Here is a 20,721-nt window from a genome sequence, read left to right as displayed (position 1 = left end):
TATTATTAGTTTCAGAGGAAGAGGTCAGTGATTCATCAGTTGTATGTAACACCCAGTGCTCTTCACACCACGTGCCCTCCTTAATGCCCGTCACCCCGTTACCCCGTCCCCCAGCCTCTCGCCTCCAGCGACCCTCAGTATGTTCTCTATGACGAAGAGTCTCTTATGGTTCGTCTCCCTCTCTGATTTCGTCTCATTTTTCCCTCCCTTCCCCTATGCTCCTCTGTGTTGTTGACTAAATTCCATGTTTAAGTGAAATCATGTTGTCTTTATGATTGACTTATTTCCTAGGTCTTCACTTAAATTGAGGTAAAAACTTTGTGTTAAAGTTAATAGAGGGAAAGAGAAATTACTTAATCTTCTTGCAGTAAGAGCCACTTTATTTGATAAAACTACAAGCTATGCTCCTTTATTTAGTATAGCCTTAAAGAGACGAACTTTTGAGAAGTTGGCTTACGCCACATTTCTTTTTTATTTATATATAAAACCTGCAGGTGTTCATCTGAGTCTTTAATAGCAAGTTTCTACTGGAAGACCCAAGTAGAAAAATTAACTCCCCCCCCAGAACTCATACATTCTATGATAGTACAGTACAGCAAATAATATTTTATATTTTGGCAGATAATTTATTTTCATCTGATTCTTGCCATTTGATCCTCACAACTGAGAGATGGTTATATTATCTTGCCCATTTTTAAAAAGATTTTTTAAACTCATTTATTCATGAGACACACACACAGAGAGGCAGAAACATAGGCAAAGAGAGAAGCAGGCTCCCTGCAGGGAGCCCGATGCGGGACTCGATCCCAGGACCCCAGGATCATGCCCTGAGCCGAAGGCAGAGGCTCAACCGCTGAGCCACTCAGGCGTCCCTATCTTGCCCATTTGTGAACAAATAAATTGAGGCTTGTACAGTTTGACTGACTCACCAAAGTCCCCCCTAAGCTAATTAATTGGAAGGATCAGGCCCCCAAATCAGGTTGCTATTGTCCTATGTCCACAGGGCAGGCACTAGACACTAATAATGTACACTTAGGGGTGTGAAAATTACACACGCGCCTATCAGCTTCTTCTTACGACCGTTAATCAATTTTCATCTAGTAACTAATACATGACAGGGCTGTCAATACTCAGTAACTGATTTAAAGATTGACTGTTGAGGAAGAGGTCTTTGAACTTATTTTTATTTGCCCTCTGAGCAAGAAGAGCCTACATTTTCTTCAGAGCTTTCATTACAGGCGCTTAAAATGTATTAGCAGAAACCTTCCCTGTAAGTAGAAGGACATGCTTCTCTAAAAGTATAAAACTGAGTATGTGCTAAGCAAGTCTGCATGTAGGAAGGCTGATCTGTATCAACCACTAAAACAGTGTTTGAAAAGCAGTGAAGGAGATAGAATAACTCTAAAACACTTCTAAGCCATGTAGAGTCAGACAGCTCTTTTGACAGCCGCTAAAACCATAGAAAAGTATACTAGAGAGAAAGCACTGAGGGTGTGAAGTGGCATAAATGGCTTTTTTTTTCCCTTTTACATGTAACAGACCTGTTCTGTAGTTCTGTACTATATTAGTTTCTTTATGGCACCGAGAAATGGTAAATATTAAGTTGCTTTCTAACCTGAAGGCCCAAAGTCAAAACAATTAAAACATTGCTTATTTATACTTTTATTCATTTATTTATTTAGTTCTCTTTTTCTCCTTCTCTGCTATCCTGGAAAAAGAAATGTTTTCCTAAAAGAAATCCAAAGACACCCAACACATACAATAACCTGATTAAATGGGTAAATACAGTCGTGAAAAATAAACAGTACACAGATAAAATTATTATCTATGCCTTGATTGTGTAAAACCGTTCATTGATGACCCTTTATACCTAACCTAGACAGAGAAGGAATACGTGGATCCCGCTGTGGGAATCTTACTGCTTTAACGGGGAACATAAAGCAAACACACAAAATAACCGAACATTGAAAAAGGAAGTGAGAAGTACACAGTAGAGATAACAATAAAGCCTGGTGAGTTAAAGGGGAGATAGGTCAGGGGTGGTTTCCTGATAGATAAGATGGGGATATTGGGGGGCACAGAATGTGAGCCCTGGGGGACTGGCAGGAAAGAAGGCTGCCCTGGGAGACTGGAACAAATCAGTAAGCGCCTTGAAGGCCAGGCTGCAGAATTTGGCCCTCACTTCTTAATTAATTGGAATTCACCCATCCCAAGGCTTTTTTCCCCAAGGACAGAGCCAGAATATTTAACTAAATACCCTAAGGGCTAAGAATAAGCCTGTACCTGGGAGAGGAAGAGACCCTTGTCAATAAAGTCAGGAATTTTTTTTCTACTTCGGAAAGCTTCTGCTTTGGTTGCCAGAAAGCTCAGAGAGAAATTGAGGGCTCGATCTCATCTCAAGGCCTTGTTTCAACTCTTTTCCCCCTAATTGATCTGTTATGTCTCTTTTTCCACTGTCCTATTTCACGTGCACTTCACTGGTGTAAGCCGACTCCCATCGGTTTTGACGGAGCATACGTCAGACCTACCCAGGAGCAAAGTAACGTCTGGTCCCAGCACCAGGTAAGGTGGGAGATGCACCACTTAAAAGTTTCAGAAGAGGAAAGAGAGGTTAGAATTCACCTTCAAGGAAAGCGCAGTCCTCTCAACATAGGAAAGGTGGTCACACTGGATTAGGATACCTGGTCCCCGCAGCTGACAATTGCCCTAAAATCTACAACTGCTGGGTTCAGCGGCCTACTTTTTTTTTTTTTTTTTTTTTTTTTTGGCCTGGCTGTCCAGTTTGACCTTCCATGTGAATCAGTGTTCCTACCAGATGCCAAAATGACCTTCTAAAACTTACCAGGCTTCCAAGGCTACAGATATTTTCAGCTGTATCAGCCCTGGCTGTCACAGCATTCTGCATGATATTGAGTGGCAAAACCGGAGCCTCCTGTACCAGCCTGACCTTTTAAACTCACAATATTGTGCTGCCACTCAAAATTGAGTTTTCTCTCTCTGCGTTACTTTGCGATGCCCTTTCTCTTGCATAATCGTGAAGGGGTACTCTGAGCATTCAGTGGTTCTTTCCTTTACATGAGAATAAACTGCTTCCCTTTTATACACAGTAAACCTACCGTTGATTTAAAATAAATATTTATTGACATCCGTGAATAATATTTTTTAACGACTGAAAGGAGTATTTAAATTTTGTGGCAGTAAGAGCTATAATAATATGTCACTACTTCTGCAAGGGCCAACGTGAAATTGGAGAGATGTCTAAATTTTATAATTGCACCTTTATAATTACATCTGCTTATGTCGACCGTTATGTATTCAATGCCTAGCACAGTGCCCAGAATATAAAAGAACCCGAATTAATATTTAAGTGAATGTTGCAGAATCTGCATATTTAATTATATTTCATTTATCATAGAACTCTTGGACTGAAATGTAGGCGCTTAATTTTCTTGCCAAAAAAATTAGTATATTAGCATGGAACATTCCTCTTAAAAAATATGCCCAAGAATTCTTGGACCACAGAGGGAAAATATTTTCTGAATCCATGACCATCAGGTCATTTATAAACAGAAAAGTATTGCTGGTATGAATTGGTTAGAGTTGAACTCCAGGGGAAGAAAAGAGCTATGGAGAGCAATTCATTAAGATACAGAAGATTCTTTTTTTTTTTTTTAAGATACAGAAGATTCTTAATAACAGTCTCTATCAACTGTTGGATCCCAAGCCTTAAGAACTACTGGAGTGATAGTGTATTCAAACTGACATACGTCTACCAGAGGATCTGTCGTTTTATTTCCACACAGGGTCTATATTTTCACAAGTTCTACTTGTCATCAGTACAGAGAACCGCAAAATAATATTAAGTATTTCAGAGCAAATTCCTAAACTAACATTAGTTGGCGAATGAACCGCTTAGCGTCACGGTCATCCTATTCTATTTTAAACTATAACCTACGTACTACTTCATAATCCTTTATGGACTACACCGGGACGGATGGATCAATCCACATATAGGCACACAGGACACACACCTGCACATGCTCTAACTACCCTGCTAGGGATTTGAGGGAAAGTGAGAAAGTTTAATCAGAAATCTCCACATGGATGTAAATTCTCAATGACATTTTTTTATTATTTTAATGTTGGCAGCAGATTTCTATATTTTGGTTATGAGAGAAATGAATTGAATTCTCTAATGCCTCCAATAATGCAGCTGAATAAATTAGAAGAACATTTGCAATACTCTTTGTGGGCTCCAGACGCTTCTGAAAATGTGCCACTGTGAAGCCATCCAACTGAGCAATTGGCAGAGTGCTAGGTCATTCAGAAGTGACATCAGAAACTTCACAGGTGGTAATGATTTTGAGTCTAAAAGTAGATTTTGCTGATCTCGGTGAGTGCTGGGGCAGCGGGTATCAGGTGTGAGTAGAACCACTACTATGCAGACCACACAGGCATATTTGACCATTTGAAAGCTCTTCCTTCCAAGCCAGTGAAACTTCAAAGCTCACTTCATCGTCTCTCCTGGTTTGGGACCACAATGCTTCAAAACCCATCCTTCACATCGTCCCTTCTTCATTTGGATTCATTGAACTTGGATTAGGTCTTGAACCTAAGCTGCTGTCAGTACTGGTGTCCTTAACCCGTACCCCACTGATGGAAAAGAACAAGCAGACAAACAGCAAGAGGGGGCAGGTTAGGATCCCAGCACTCCCGGTAGGGTGCTACAGGACCCCGGGGGCAAATTACCTGACCTTCACCTAGCCACGCCTCCTCTCCTCACCTGTGAACTGGAGAGGGCCGGCGACACATAAATCTCGAAGCCCTGTCCAAGAACTACACACGGTCACCTATGTAAAGAGGATACGTGCCTACCAAAAAAGTCACTAGTTTTACCATTATTACGATTGCTAACCATCTGGTTCTTTGGTTGTCTTCACTATTTCACTAAAAATGGACCTTCTTCTTTAGGCTACCGGCTTCAGAAAGATAGAAGCTACATTTTTTTTTTTTTTTCAGAAGCTACATCCTTAATTTCGCTTGAAAATTTCACGCCACAACCTTATCGGGACGTTTTTACGCAGTGGGCATGAAGTAAGTGTTCACGATTAAAAGTGAATAGTGGTAAGCGATCAAAAATAATAATAATTCTGAGTCCTCTCATTGATCCCGCAGCTTAAGTCCTGGAAACGAGGGGCGAACACTTCACAGCTGAACGGGGTCTTACCGAATACGCACGGTTGTGCATCTACCATCCGAAAGTTTGGAAGCGGGCCCACAAAATACAGCTTTATTTCCTGCACACCCAGAAAAAGCTGGAGGAAAACAAAGAGCATCGTGCGCATATCGAAAACCCTTTGTTGTTAAAGTCCAACCCAACACACCTCTCTCTTACAGGTCTTCCTTTTCTGTTAACATTTTAAAAGTTGCAGGCCTCGAAACTCAGCTGTCAACACGGAGTGATTTAATCTCCTCATCAAGGGGTCAGCATGAAGCAGCTCTGGGTGAATTATATAAGCCCTCACTTTTCTCCCAAAGTGCCAACATCAGGAGAAAAAAAAAAAAAGTGATCTTTTCTGTCTAGTTCTAGGATGACACTACATTTGGGTCATGCTTGCTTTATCAGGTACTGAAACCGAAAAATAAATGGTTTAAATATTAAGCCGTATCATCAGATTCAATTATGGGCTGATTTTTGTCTTCTCTCCAATATGCAGAGCACGCAAAGAGTTAATGCGGCTACTGGATGGTTTTAGGCAAATTCCACACTCTGCCCACAAGCAGCCTATTCTTGGCTCCCGAGCCTACTTTATTTTGCCCGAACATTACTTGTGAATAGTTCTATCACTACGCTGGAAACCACTTGGAGAGCAGGGCGTATATCTTACTCACCTCTTAATCCTCTGATGGGATAAAGCAGGAGAGGTGGCACATGGACGCTGCAGCCGGTCAGTATTTGCTAAATAAGAGGGTTTTCCTTGGGGGCCAACAGCAATGGCATATGTTTCTTCCATTCTCCTTCTCTAGACATTATATAATTTTATTTGGTAGGTGTTCTAAATAGCTCGGCGGAGAGAGGAATGTGTTAGCAAAGTGACATGCTCCCGACAGAACACATCTTCGGTGAAAAGTCTATCTCTTAAAATCATCAGCTATGCCACGTAGTGGCTGAGGACACAGACCGGTGCGTGAATAGGCTAGAACATGAGAGCATGAAATAACCGCAGGAGGAAGAAAAAGGAATGCAGCATGCCCCCTGGGGTTACCCCCATCATTTCTTGGTGAAAATTTTATGGCATCACATGATTGGTGTGAAAGCACATTATCTTCTGGAACTTTTGCAAAGCTTCCTCTGAGGGCCTCCCAAACGCAATGTTGTAACAGGCCACACTACTGCAAGCCCTTACCCCGTCCGCCGGACACAGGAGGCCTAGTGTGTTTTGTTCGGTTTCTAAACTGAAGAAATAAAGATTATAAGCATTTATCAAACTATGTGCCAACGTGAGAGCAAAAGAAGCAAATTTTACATTTGCCAGCCTTTTCTCAAGTTAAAGTCACACCTTCCTGACTTGGGTCAAGCGTGGTACGGGGGAAGTTTTAAAATCGCTGCACCCTAACTAGGCCACACCCATTCCCAGCAGAATCTTTATGATTCTGGGGTAGCAAAGAAGGCCGTTTTCAAGAAAAGCCTGGGCTTCCGTTCAGGTTGCCCGCCCACCAGCTGTGTGACTTGAGGCAAGCACATGAACTTCTCTGAGTCTCTGAGTGCTCACAGCCACCCGGAGAAGGGTGGCTCCTGTTTAACAAACACCACTGCAAGGTGGTTCTTTAATAAAACAATGCAAGCCGGCAATGTCTCATGGAGGAGACACTCCAACATGGTAGCTGGTGCCTCCTTGTCCCTTGTCCATGCAGTTTCCCTCCACGTTCTGAACAGAATGGCCAATTCCCCCTCTCTGCAGCCAGCAGGCCTGGACTCTTGGGTTCCGCAAACACTTGCCTTCTTTGGGTTCCCTTCTTTCTTCGAATTTCCTCTTTTGGTGTTCAGTTGCAGGACCCCGGGGTGGCTCAGTCCATGAAGCCTCCAACTCTCCAGCTCAGCTCAGGTCATGATCTCAGAGTCGTGAGATGGGGCCCAGAGCCCCCGTTGGGAGGGCCGCCTGCTTAAGATTCTCTGTCTCCCTCCTGCTGGGCCCTCCCACCACCTCCCGAGCCTGTGCACATGCATGTGCTCTCTCGCTCACTCTCTCAAAAAGAAAAAAAAACAACAACCCTCAATTGTACTGTTACACATGCCTTTCCCCCCAGCTCAGTTACATGCCAACCAAGAGAAACTACCTGATTCTCCTTTGGATCCTCCCCTCCTGACCGACTATGACCCCTGAACTCTACTAGGTGCTCCAAACGCGTTTGTGGATTGGCCATTCAGCAGAACACAAAGGATGATTTGCTTTCCCTATGTTGCCTCATTGTTAACATAGTAAAATACCTTTTTAAGTGAGAAGAACCTCAGCATTTAGCAAACTGTAATCCGCTGCTGAGAAACAGACACAGTCATTTCTTCCTATATTAATTGCTCCCACAACGACGCTCGCTTTTAAAAGCCAGTCCCCAAAAATATATTTCTCTGAGTTACCTCCTAGATGCAATTCTCAGTAAATGTGGTCCCCCGGAGAGCATTATGCAGAATTCTGTTGGAAGGATATACTTTTTCAATAATATCAATTGCTCTGGACATTTCGAATTACTTTTTTGGAAAGGTCATGCAATACCTCAGAGAGACTCTGCACCTGAGTCAAAGATTTGCTTTGTGTTCGCTGTCATTCACTTTTGCTATGCTCCCCAAATCTCTTAAGAGTCTTCTGGATGTGGTACTTAAAACCAAATACCTTACCCGAATGCCACTAAGTTGACAATGCAGCTTTCCCTGAAATGTCTGAGCAAATTCAAATAATACGGCTCTAAACAATTTGGAGTAAATTTGTGTGGTTAAAATTAAGCCCAATGAATAGAGAAAGCAAAGAAGGATTTCTAATTTTAACACTGTTTAATCTTAGTTACTTAAGAAATGAACATCTTCTGAACATCACCTTCACGACACAACAGAAGAGATTTTCACCATATCTTTATAGCACAGGGCAAAAATCTAATATGATTTTTAGAAAACCCTAAAAATGGAAAAAAGATGTGCACTAAGTGTGGCTCTGACATAATACTAATGTAAATGAAAGGTGAAATAAAGCCCTGTTAACATTATTTTCTCGAGCTCTACATAAACATGCTGTAAAGACAGAGACGGGACAATTTTTATTATTTTTCATGGACACAGACCATTGAAATACACAATAAGTGGTAAATATTTATAAATAGAGTCATTGTCTCCAAAACTGTCTTGATTTCCTGGGAATTTTTTTTTTTTAATGCATGTTAAACACAACACAATCTGCCACTGCTGTGACATTTTCTGCTTAAACCGTGTTAAGCCGTTTACTTGTAAAAAAGCACGTGAGGACCTTCAGCAAAAAGGCCCAGGGGTATCCCTGCCAAGCTTCCTATTCTCTTCGAAGGAGAACTATCCTCACAACCCCAGGAAACTGGTAACTCAGTAGAACTGCGTATCTAGCCCCGTGCATACATCATTCTGTTTACGAGAGTGTCTGATTGTTAAGGAGTCTTATTTCCAGGAAAAAAGGGTATCACAGTTATACTGATACCTTCCCTAAAATAGCAAGGTCTGAGAAGCCTAAATGTCAGTCACAAAGAACACACTGCAAACTCGTTTTATCGTGTATCTGGGTGTCACCTGGTTTATCGCACAAGATAGGTGACACCGGTGTTCCTTTAATAGGGGACGAGAACGGCCTGGCCCACGCTGAAACATCCCCTAGCCGGTAATGAAAGACCCCTAGAGAAGAAATTAGGCTTACTTTACAACTGCCAATTTGAGATGAAGAATTTGGCGACCTGCTGCGGTTCATCGGACCCTGTGCTTGACTTAAAAGAGCTGCACACAGAAAGGAAATGTTTCAAGAATTCAGCATGCGCCTCCCACTTGGTTGAGCTCTAGTAGTTCCTGATGAGACACAGTGTGTATTTTCTCTGACTGATAGTTTAAAATATAGTTCTTTATCCTGAGAGAGCACACGAGTAGCAATGTAGGGAACAGAATTAACAAGAAAGATGAAAATGCTTACAGAAGAACTTTTTGATGAAAAGTTAAAAAAAAAAATTCTTCCTACATGCTAAGAATCGTTTTTAAGAGCTCCCATTGCCTTTCCCGTCCGTCCACATCTAGTCACCTGCTACGTCCTATGGACCCTGCACTGGCACTTTTCCCCCCATGTACGTCCTCCTTTGCATTCCCTGGCATTTCCCTCATTTAATCCCTCATCTCTCTCCTACAATAGCTCTTTACGTGCCCTTTCCTCCCTCTGTAAATTGTCACCAAAACCCGTGCCTGTAGGGTTGGGAGCCTAACCAAACACCTCCTGTTGCCCACTGCGTATCCTAGGATATGCTAGCATATACCATCTGCTCCTCGATGCCCCCCAAAGTGCCCCCCATCTCCTCTCCCACCTGGCTCCTCCCTTCCTCCTACCTTACCTACTGCCCACCTCCCCCATGCCTTTCCCCTCTATCCTCTTACTTTCTAAATGCTGTCAAAGCGTGACTCTGCTAGAAAATGACACATATTTATGGTCTCCATCTCCCATATGCACCTGATGCAAGTATTTTCTTTTTAATCTTTTATTCTTTTGCGTATAAGCATGGGCTCTAGAACTGGACTACCCTGGTTCAACTCCTTGTTGTGCCACTTATTACTTACGTAATTTTGGACAGTTGACTGGTCGGTGCCTCAATTTCCCCATCTGTGAAGCTGAGCAATTAACCATATGCACCACACAGGGTTCTTCTGAGAAACCCATGAATTAAGTCCTAAACCTTACCCTGGCCTACAGAAAGCAGTCTAAAGTGTTAGTAATTAGGCAGCCCGGGTGGCTCAGTAGTTTAGCGCCGCCTTCAGCCCAGGGCCTGACCCTGGAGTCCTGGGATTGAGTCCCACGTCAGGCTCCCTGCAGGGAACCTGCTTCTCCCTCTGCCTGTGTCTCTGTCTCTGTCTCTGTCTCTCTCTGTCGCTCATGAATAAATAAATAAAATCTTAAAAAAGATTAGTTTTTATTATTAGTTTTATGATGTTAGTAATCATCATAGTTCTTATCCTCCTTACTGTTCCTTATATATCACTGAAGTCATACAAAAGAAAAAAAAGGTGAAAAACATGGACATTTGAATAAAGGCCCACAACGAGCCTCATAATTCTGCAAATGACAAGGAGAGTTTTTTAGTCATGCTACTTAATCTTGAGGATAAAGGTCATGAGGCCTATTTTACAGTTGTAAAAGAAAAAAAAGATTAGGTGAGATATTTTATAAAGGAATATATAGCAAGTAGAACTTTTATTATTTTTTTAAGATTTATTTATTTGAGTTAGAATAAGAGCAAGAGGAGCAGAGGGAAGAGGAGGAGAGAATCTCAAGCAGACTCCACGTGGAGGGCAGAGCCCCACACGGGGCTCGATCCCAAGATCCTGAGATCATGACCTGAGCCGGAAACCACGAGTCAGATGCTTAACCAACTGTGCCACCCAGGCGCCCCCTTGAACTTCCATTACTACTAAGTATGTATGTATATGTTTACCATTTCACAGAGAACTCAGGGATTGGAAAGAGTAAATGGCTGTCCCCAGGCCACATACCCAGTCGGATCTGGTAAGATGAAAGCAAGTCTACACCCTGTGAGGCTTGTCTGTGCTAACCTCCCAACAAAGTCTTTCCTTTCAAGACACAGACAAAAGTGCAATAAATATACTACACACACAGTAAGTTTAACATGGCAATAATAAAATTGTTATCACCTCTCCCATTTGCAAAGCCTTCCACTTTTCAAAAACTACCCACCCCCACCCCCACCCCATGAGGTCTGTTTTTGTTGTTCTACTTGCACTGCAACAAACCTTGGGCTTTCCAAACAAACCTAGGGGCTGTTTAGAGGAAGGGATGCATCTTTTCATAATAAGGTTTCTTTGAAATCAAAACTTAGTAAATAGAAACATCAATGATAGGGCCTTTGGCTTGGGAATACTGAATTGCAAGTCCAGCCAATGACTCAGAGCTTTTCCCACCAACTCCCTCCCCCCCCCCCCCCCGCCCCAAACACACACACACTCCCACAGCTGGCCCTCTGCCTTCCTTTCTTTCTATCTGTCACCCAACTTGACTACCACCACCCTGACCCGGACTATCTTTCTGCTAGGATAAGAGCTATCCATCCACATGGAGTGGTATAAGGTCATCTTGAAGGTAACTCTTTTCTTGCAATCAGAGAAGATAGAAACAAATAAAATGTGAATGTGTCATCACTATGATCCCCAACAGTGCTGGTAAACCCACTGCTAGATTTGTAGCAACAATGGCTTGTTTCCCATTATTTATACATTAAGACTGTTCCCTATATGATTACAAATTGTGGATACAATGAGCCCTGAATGGTCTGTAAATTCTAATACTAAATCAGGTTCCGAGAACGTCTTTAATGATGTTCTAAATATGAATACGAACTGTGCAATGCCTTATTTTGGCATCCCTGCTATTTAACATGCTTATGATGTGTTTTGACTATTAAACTGTAAAGTCTCACTGTTTATATTTCCTCACACTCCCACTGCATATATTATTGTTACCATACTTTTTTGGCATTTTCTGGAAGCATTTACTCAGTCACAGTCACTATAGACAGATGTCAGTAGGCTAGACACTTAAACACAGAAGGTATAGACGACGTTACGTCTTCCACCAACGAGGTACTTAAAGAATTTATTATTTTTGAAAACCCACAAAACTGTATTCTCAACTGGGACACTTCCACCGGTGTCTATACCTTCTGTCTTTATTTCTCCACTTTCCTTGTATTCATTGTCATGTTAACTGGGCTACTCTGGCTGTTTCTCATTAAAAATCTCCTGGCTAATACCTATTTCTCTCATCGCTGTTCATTATGTAGGATACATTTCTTTTCCCAAAGTGAAATCACTGCTTTTTAAATGTATTTTAGCATTATGTCCACTTCTTAACTTCAATATCTAGATTTTTAGCGAACGACCTCATTGTAATTGTCAGCTTACTTTCAATCCAGCCTTTGGCAAATTCTCCACATCTGCCGTTCAACCTCATTACCCACTCCCGTCTTCTAACACATCTGTAACTACCTGGTGACTTCAAAAGGTGGTATTTTATGGTATTCAACAGGAAAATTAATGCAAAAGCTATGGATAGTCTAGTACAGCACATTTGGAAATTTATATATTGAAATAGAACACATACAAAAATCCTGTGTCTGGATGTTAAATATAAATGTATGAAAAATAAGGAAATATCACTGAAGAGATCGAATTAATGCTGGCTTAACAAAATACTTTTTTGCATGGTTGAAAAATGAAGAATAGCTTGTTTCCCATTATTTGTGCATTAAGACTGTTTCCTTTATTACAGTACTGGCTGGAGCTACATTAAGACTTATCTTTCCTCAAAAAAAAAAAAAAAAAAAAAAAGACTTATCTTTCCTCATCTGAACTTTCAAACCATGTTACCAAGCCACTGTTTATGAGACATCACTTTCTACTTTATGGTTATTTTAAAGCTCTTACTTCCTCTATCAGACTGCTTTTCTTTGAGGATAAGGTATCTATTGATTACTTTTGGTAGATCTCACTGAGCCTCGCTTGCTACTTTTGCTCCAATATGTATTCACTTATAAATCAACATTACAAAATAAAATATCTCAGATCAGCAATGTGATGTTTATTTCATACGATTAAACTTGTTCCCATGATCCCCGGATCTTGTTAGCTCTTTAAAACAAGTTCATTCTTTTTTTTTTTTTTTTTAAACGAGTTCATTCTTAAGTTAATAGCTCCCAAACGGTTTTAAAAATGAAAAATGTAAAGAAAACCCAGTGTTAAACATAAGTCTCTTTTAAAAATCCTTTGCAGGTAGAAGTATCAGCTTAAGAGGGACTGGAATGGAGTTGATATTTGCACAGACATTAGCCTCTAGATTACATGACACTTAGCACAATTATTTTCAACAATTTGATGTTATTCAACATCCAGATTATTTGAATAAATTAGCATTGTCTTGGGAGCATCCAGCCTTCACAACAAACACTCACATAAAAATTGTGTCCCCATTTCATGAGAGTATTATCTTATCAAGTCTTAATTCACCTCTTTGGGTATATAAAAAAATATAACTCTCGATTTCTGAAAACAATGTCCAAAGAGATGACAGTTTTTCCTCTGGAGCATATCCACTACTGGAAGCATAACAGTTATTTCAGAAACATCTTCACCTTTTTACAAGAGTTGATCTCAGTGCAAAGGGAATTCTTCACCCTATCCAGTATGGCTACATTTCATCCCGAGATTAATACATCCTGAACTGTTTTAACACTGGGTAATCACAGAAACCTGAGTAAGATCTCAAAAACAAGGGGGAAAGTGCCAAAGACATACGTCTAATACTGTAACATAAATGCTTTAAAGATTCCTCATTTTTATGGATGTCAGACACGTGTGTTAAGATGCCTCTCGAAAAATGTGAATAATTATCTGTAAGAGATGCACTTACAGAGTCATTAAAAACTAATAATAATATGTAAAAAAAAAAAAGAAAAACCTTCAACCATGTATTTGCTAAGTGTTTTCTCAAGGATATAGCTGTAGTGTTTACATAAATACATATTTTCATAATATGAAAAACACTAAATAAAAATCAATACCCCTATCTCATCTAAAAATATAAACTATGTCTAGAGACACTTAATGCCATATGTCAATAGTTCTTGAATTCTCTGCTTTGCAATCAATAATCCTCCAACCATTAGTGAATATGCTCCATGACTCATCAGAAATGATACACAAAGTTAATGGGGATCAGTGCTCCCCTCACACTCCACACATGCGTTGACACTAATGGCAGTTATGCCTCATAGAGTGGGAGACAGGCTCAGACGGCAGGAGGCAACTCTTGCGAGGTTCTCTATACAATCTGCCCCCCCCCCCCCCAAAAAAAGAACTCACTATACCCACCCTGTCCTATATCTCTGGCAACCTCCAAGGAAATAAAAGTAAGCATGCTTTATAAGGGTAGAAAAGAACTGCCTTTTTTTTTTTTTTCCAGCTTCACACTCACTGTGTAAGGCAAAATGTACTTCAGTTATGAAAATATCTGAGGGGAATGTTTCCAGGACCTATGCCATTGTGCTTTGTTTGCTAGTCAGATGCTTTCTCAAGAATGTGTTCAAATTATAAAGACAATATCTCCGTGTATAGAAATCTTTCAAAGCCCCTATTACCACAGAATCCTATTTTTACCTTCTGTGACATTCAAAACAAGGCCTTATACCCTGCGAGTGCAAATCTGGTCCGTGTAAATTTATTAATCTTCGATTAACGTGGGGTCGGGAGCTTGTTTGGATTTACTTGTTTTTTGTTTTCTAAGGAAGGAAAGTCATAGGAAAGGAAAATACATATTAAGCATTTGAGGATAATTGCTATTTACTGAGAACTCCATTTTAAAATAAGTTTTAGTGACTCGTTTATGTTTGGTAACTTCAGGACAATGATAACTATAGTGTCTCTAAAATGTTCCTAAGTAGCAATCATACTCTATTCTGGCCTTTGAGAGGTGTTAAGACTCATCCCCTAATTATAAGCCTTCAACTACCTCACCATTAAATCTCTAAACTAAATAGTAGTTTTGAGGAAATAAAAATAGATGTTAGGTAGTGTGTTTTCTCAAATTTTGGTTACAATGGATAAGAAAGACAAGGTATGCCTACGTACAATAAACTTCTTTAGCTTGTAAAAATAAAAGTCGATTTTATTATATTTTAGCCAGCAAACTCTTTCTGGCTTTCTCTCAGAATGCTGCTTCCCTGCTTTATTCTAGAACAGCACTATCCAATGGAAATGTAACACAAGCCACGTTTGTTATTTTAGGTGTTCTAGGAGTCATATTTGTACAGGGTAAAAATAAGCGTGGGGAAATTAATCCAACAGTATATTCTACTGAAACCAATATATCCAGAATATTATCACTGCAACATATAATCCACAGAAAAGCTATTAATCTGGTATTTTTTACATGCTTCCCTTCATACCAAGTTTTCCAAATCCAGAATGTCTTTTACACTTAGAGCCCATCTCAATCCCAACTAGCCACCTTTCAAATGCTCAGCAGCCCCGTGTGGCTAGTAGCCACAGCCCTGGATGGCACATTCTAGATTTCCAAGGAAGCTTCTTAGCCTAGAAGGCCACCACTTCAAAATCTTCCTATGTAACATCCTCTATAACCAGGGCTGCTGCTAGGATCTCCTATCAAGCCAAACATTTAAGTGAATACATTTCACTTCCTATCCTCCACCCCTCTGACCCTCCTACCTACTGCTCACCCTAATGACTTTTCCTTAAAGGGTATAGGAAATCTCATCGACCAGATAGTCCCTTCAGCTTCTCCTAAGCAAGATCTGGGATGTTCTCTAACCTGAGCATCCTTTATCATCAAGCAGAAAAGCAGAAGGTACAGCACAAAAATTCTCTCCCAGCCTCCATAAATAGATCTATCAAACACAGGCCTAAAGACCCCCGACGGTGATAAATGCAAGGGCAGTTTTTTTTGTTGTTGTTCCCTATGATGAACATAGGATATTGTATACAATAAAGTAACATACCCTTATTCAATGAGAAATATGATTTTACTCTCCCCCCCCTCCCCCAGGAGAAACTTTGGGATATTTGTTTCTTGATCTGGAACAGGACTCCATGTTTCATTTCATAGGAATTCTGTGCCCAGAGGAAGGAACAGAATGTTGGAAACAAAATTTAATGAGTTCAACTTGGAGTCTAAGTTTGCCTCAAATGTGGAAATGTAAACACAAGCAATAATATTTTAAACCATAAAACACTCGGGATTGATCCTCCACCGGCAGGGCTGCACAGAGTACCACACTCGATGTGCATCGACACACAAATTCGTTCTTAGTTACATGGGAAGAAAAATTAAACCAGGCACATGTGAGCTTCCCTGAGTCTCCCAGTAATAATAAAGCCTGATTATTATGTCTTAAGTGACACTGTAATTATAGACGGATGGATGAACAGGTTTTCTGCTGCTGACCCAACCTGTTCCCTAAAACACAAAAGGCAACTTTTGTAGTCCTCACTGAGGAGACTCCCCCCACCCCATTAAACAAATAAAACTAAGAACCATGTATACATTTTGAAAGATGGCCTACCAACACAGTAATCCAAAAAAAAAAAAAAAAAAAAAAAAGAATTCACCCTCCCACCCCCATGCAAAGGAAAATCAGAACCCTGCAGGGTTTTCCCAAAAACAAAACAGTTTGGAGCTAGCTGTGGTTGTCACCAACTTTAAAGAAAGCAAAGATACAAGCGACAACAACGTGGCTTCCTCGGGCTGCAAAAATAACTTGATTCAGAGCCCCCTGGCTCTAGGTCTACTTCTCTAGGTTGGAAGTTAAACGTTCCTAAGATGAAATCTCACGCAGTCGCTGAACTTTCATTTTCACCTGCCTGGGTGATACTAGCTCATCTCAACAGCAAGGCAAGGGGGGAAACACCTAACCGCTCTCGGGGGACCCACACAGGTCCCAGGGAGTGGGTCCCTCGCGCGGTTAGAGACGCGTTACGCCCTGAATCCCCTCGGTGTAGGGACAGACACCGCGTTCAGACCCAGGAGGGAGGAACACCGTGTGCGCGCTGGTGTTGGATTTCAAAGCGCCTTGCACAGGGCCTGCAAATCCAAAGGCATTAATTAGCAGGACTTCTCTGTCTCGGTGCATTAATTTGTTTAAGAAATTCCTCCGAGTGCGGCCCACTTTACCATCCCTTTGCTTAGGAGGGCCTGTGCCCGCGGGCACACCGAGGAAAGCCAGGGGTGGGGGTGCGGGGTGCGGGGTGCAGGGTGGAGGGTGGAGGGTGGAGGGGGGGTGCAGTAACCTTTCTGGCAGCTTCTTAACTCCGGCTTAATCCTAGGGAAGCACACTCCACGGAAACACACCGCCAAATCCCCGCAGCCGTAGGTGCCCCCCTGCGCGGGGGTGGGTGCGCAGGGTGGAGGCGGGGAGGGGGGCACCTAAGAACACTTCTACTGCGCTTGCAACACCCCTGGGGCTGGGAAGCGCTGCGCGAGGGGCAAGCGTGAGCTCCGCCGTCTACCTGCTCGTGTTACAGGCTCCGGCATCAAAGTATTCTCACATGACACATTACTACCAATAACAGATTCCGGCTCCGTTTAAAAAAAAAAAAAAAAGTGCGGGGGTGGGGGGTGGGGGGCTACATATTTGTCCCGCTTTTGTCTAAAAGAGCAGAACCCGAGCCCTAACTACTTGTGGTTCTTTTGAACCATCCGGTGAAAGCGATTCGATCCAGCGGCTGCGGCTCCACCCCGAGAGCGTCTATACTTACTTTTCTTACAGTTTTTGAGTGACGCACTACCAAACGATGGGAAAAAAAAAAAAGAAAAAGAAAAAGAAAGAAAAGAAAAAAAAAGAGAGAGAGAGAGAGAGGACCCCTCTCCTGCAGGGCGTCTTCCGCCCTGTAAACTTGGCAAAAGGCAAACTGGACTGAAATACAGCCCTCTCCATATAAGGCAGCCCAGCTAAACATGTCATGCGTAATTTATGGGTAGCAGGCAGAGAATTAACCTTTGCGTGCACATATTTGGCCCAGATGAGAACCGGGCCCGATGGCAGCCCCCGGGGACCGGGATGCGGGGTCTGCCGGGGCACACCGGGGCTCGCGACTCAGGGACTCGCATCCTCCCCTGGCGAAGGTCATTAAGTTGTGAGTACACTTCCACGCACCTGTTTCTTCCATCCCCCCCACACGCCCCCCCCGCCCCCGTCCCCACCCCCCACCCCCCCACCCCCGCCGCCCATCTCTCTTTCTTTCTTTTCTTTCTGCCTCTGCTGCCAAACTGGAAGCTGCCTGCGCGCTGACAGCGGCCGCGGAGCCCGGGGAAGGGCGGCCCCGGCCCGGCTGCAGCTGCCCCCGCCCGCCCCGAGTTAGGGACCCAGAGTTAGGGACCCGCCGCCGCCGCCGCCGCCGCCGCCAGCTGCCCCCCCGCCCGGGGAGGGGGAGGGGGAGGGGGACTCCGAGCCCCCCCTCCCCCCACCTCCTCCTCCGGCCCCCGAAAGACTCCAAACAATGCCGAGCCGCGCGGCAGCGCCGAGGAAACTGTGCAAAACGGCAAACTTACCTCTCACATTTTTTTTTTTTTTTTCAGAGGCAGCCCGACTGCCGAGCGGGTGCCCAAGGCATTGTGGGAGTCCTGATTCCGAGAGGCCCGCGGCTTAAAATTGAACTTGTCGGCCCCCAGGTCACGGGAGCATGGTGAGCGCCCCGACTCATTCAGCTGCAGTGGAAAGGCTGTTGCATGTCGCCCGCAGCCTCTTATCGCCGGGCCCGGCTTCCGCCGCCGCTGCTGCGCGGCCCCTCCCCCGCCCCGCCGGCCCAGCCCCACCAGGAAGCCCGGGGCGGACCGCAGGCTCCCGGACGCACGCGGCGGCGGCGGCGGCGGCGGCGGCGGCGGAAAAAAAAAAAAAAAAAGAAGAGAAAAGAAAAAAAAGCCCGCCGCTCCTCCAGCAGCCGCCGCCCTCCCGGCCCCCGGCCGCTCCGCCGCCCCCTCCCCCTCCCCCTCCCCCTCCCCCGAGCACCGGCCGCGGGGGTGGTCGCTGCGCCGAGCGGGCGATGCCGATGCACAGGCGCATCCCCGCGGCCCCCCGGTGGTATCGTCCGTCTGCACGTTCTGCACGGGGACGGGGGGGCCTGGCGCGGACCGGGGGCTCCAGGGCGGGCCGGGGGGGGGCTCTAGCGCGGACCGAGGGGCCCTAGGGCGGACCGGGGGGCTCTAGAACGGACCGGGGGCGGGGCTCTAGCGCGGACCGAGGGGCTAGGGCGGACGTCGGGACCCTGGCGCGGACCCGGGGGCCCTAGCGCAGACCGAGAGACCCTAGGGTGGACCGAGGGGCTATAGGGCTAGGGCGAACCAGGGGGCTCTAGGGCGAACCAGGGGGCTCTAGGACGGACCGGGGAGGGGGCTCTAGCGTAGACCGAGGGGCCCTAGGGCGGACCGGGGGGATCTAGAACGGACCGGGGAGGGGGCTCTAGGGCGGAACAGGGGGCTCTAGCGTAGACCGAGGGGCCCCAGGGCGGACCGAGGGGCTCTAGGACGGACCGGGGAGGGGGCTCTAGGGCGGGCCGGGGAGGGGGCTCTAGGGTGGAACGCGGGGCTCTAGCACGGATGGGGGGCGCTCTAGCGCGGGCCGGGAGGCTCTAGGGCGGACCGAGGGGCTCTAGGGCGGACCGAGGGGCTCTAGCACGGACGGCGGGGCCCTAGCGCGTACCGGGGGGCTCTAGTACAGACCGAGAGACCTTAGGGTGGACCAAGGGGCTCTAGGGCGGACCAGGGGGCTCTAGGGCGGAACGGGGGGGCTCTAGCGTAGACCGAGGGGCCCTAGGGCGGACCGGGGGGATCTAGAACGGACCGGGGAGGGGGCTCTAGGGCGGAACAGGGGGCTCTAGCGTAGACCGAGGGGCCCCAGGGCGGACCGAGGGGCTCTAGGGCGGACGGCGGGGCTCTAGGGCGGGCCGGGGAGGGGGCTCTAGGGTGGAACGCGGGGCTCTAGCACGGATGGGGGGCGCTCTAGCGCGGGTCGGGAGGCTCTAGGGCGGACCGAGGGGCTCTAGGGCGGACCGAGGGGCTCTAGCACGGACGGCGGGGCCCTAGCGCGTACCGGGGGGCTCTAGTACAGACCGAGAGACCTTAGGGTGGACCAAGGGGCTCTAGGGCGGACCAGGGGGCTCTAGGGAGGAACGAGGGGGCTCTAGCGTAGACCGAGGGGCCCTAGGGCGGACCGGGGGGCTCTAGAACGGACCGGGGTGGGGGGCTCTAGCGCGGACCGAGGGGCTAGGGCGGACGTCGGGGTTCTGGCGCGGACCCGGGGGGCCATAGCGCAGACCGAGAGACCCTAGGGTGGACCGAGGGGCTATAGGGCTAGGGCGAACCAGGGGGCTCTAGGGCGGAACGGGGGGGCTCTAGCGTAGACCGAGGGGCTCTAGGGCGGACCGGGGGGGGGGCTCTAGCGCAGACCGAGAGGCCCTAGCACAGATGGGGGGGGGGCTCTAGCACGGACCGAGGGGCTCTAGGGCGGACAGCAGGGCCCTAGCGCAGACTGAGGGGCTCTAGCACGGACGGCGGGGCCCTAGCGCGTACCGGGGGGCTCTAGTGCAGACCGAGAGACCTTAGGGTGGACCAAGGGGCTCTAGGGCGGACCAGGGGGCTCTAGGGCGTAACGGGGGGGCTCTAGCGTAGACCGAGGGGCTCTAGCGCGGACGGCGGGGCCCTAGTGCGGACCAGGGGGCTCTAGCGTGGACGGTGGGGCCCAAGGGCGGACGGCGGGGCCCTAGCGCAGACGGCGCGCACCCCTGCCGCCTTGGGCACCTTCCCAACAGCCGGGCGCACACCTAGCTAGCTAGGTCCTTTTTGGTCCTTTTTTGAGGGGTGGGGGTCTTTTTTTTTTTTTTTTTTTTTTTTTTTTTTTTTTTTTTTTTAACGAGGCCGGTGCATGGGGCTTTTGTCG

At 45.7% G+C, this 20,721-nt stretch overlaps 1 protein-coding gene and 1 long non-coding RNA gene across 24 annotated transcripts in view; one reads left to right on the top strand and one right to left on the bottom strand.

The window, feature by feature from the left end:
- The window catches only part of LOC111091994, a 35,010-nt gene extending 29,088 nt beyond the window's left edge, over positions 1-5,922 (top strand). For 3 of the 7 annotated variants that reach the window (XR_005377218.1, XR_005377220.1, XR_005377221.1), the window contains exons 6-9: positions 1,880-2,012; positions 2,488-2,562; positions 5,020-5,094; positions 5,176-5,922. This is a non-coding gene — a long non-coding RNA (uncharacterized LOC111091994). The remainder of the gene's footprint in view (positions 1-1,879; positions 2,013-2,487; positions 2,563-5,019; positions 5,095-5,175) is intronic. The other 4 variants (XR_005377219.1, XR_005377223.1, XR_005377222.1 and 1 more) reach the window with 4 other exon arrangements.
- MBNL1 (muscleblind like splicing regulator 1) overlaps positions 1-20,721 on the bottom strand; it is a 203,548-nt gene that overhangs the window by 158,666 nt on the left and 24,161 nt on the right. For 6 of the 17 annotated variants that reach the window (XR_005377215.1, XM_038571237.1, XM_038571248.1 and 3 more), the window contains exon 1: positions 17,546-17,564. The exons of 3 other annotated variants lie outside the window; for them this stretch is intronic. The gene's annotated coding sequence lies outside the window, so the exon portion shown is untranslated. Of the gene's footprint in view, positions 1-17,545; positions 17,664-18,338; positions 18,566-20,721 lie in introns of those variants that run through there. 8 more of the 17 variants (XM_038571247.1, XM_038571253.1, XM_038571256.1 and 5 more) reach the window with 6 other exon arrangements.

Source organism: Canis lupus, chromosome 23, assembly GCF_011100685.1.
Source record: "Canis lupus familiaris isolate Mischka breed German Shepherd chromosome 23, alternate assembly UU_Cfam_GSD_1.0, whole genome shotgun sequence".
Classification (NCBI taxonomy): domain Eukaryota; kingdom Metazoa; phylum Chordata; class Mammalia; order Carnivora; family Canidae; genus Canis; species Canis lupus.
The sequence above is the reverse complement of the archived record's forward strand: the minus strand, read 5'-3'. Positions and strand labels throughout refer to the sequence as shown.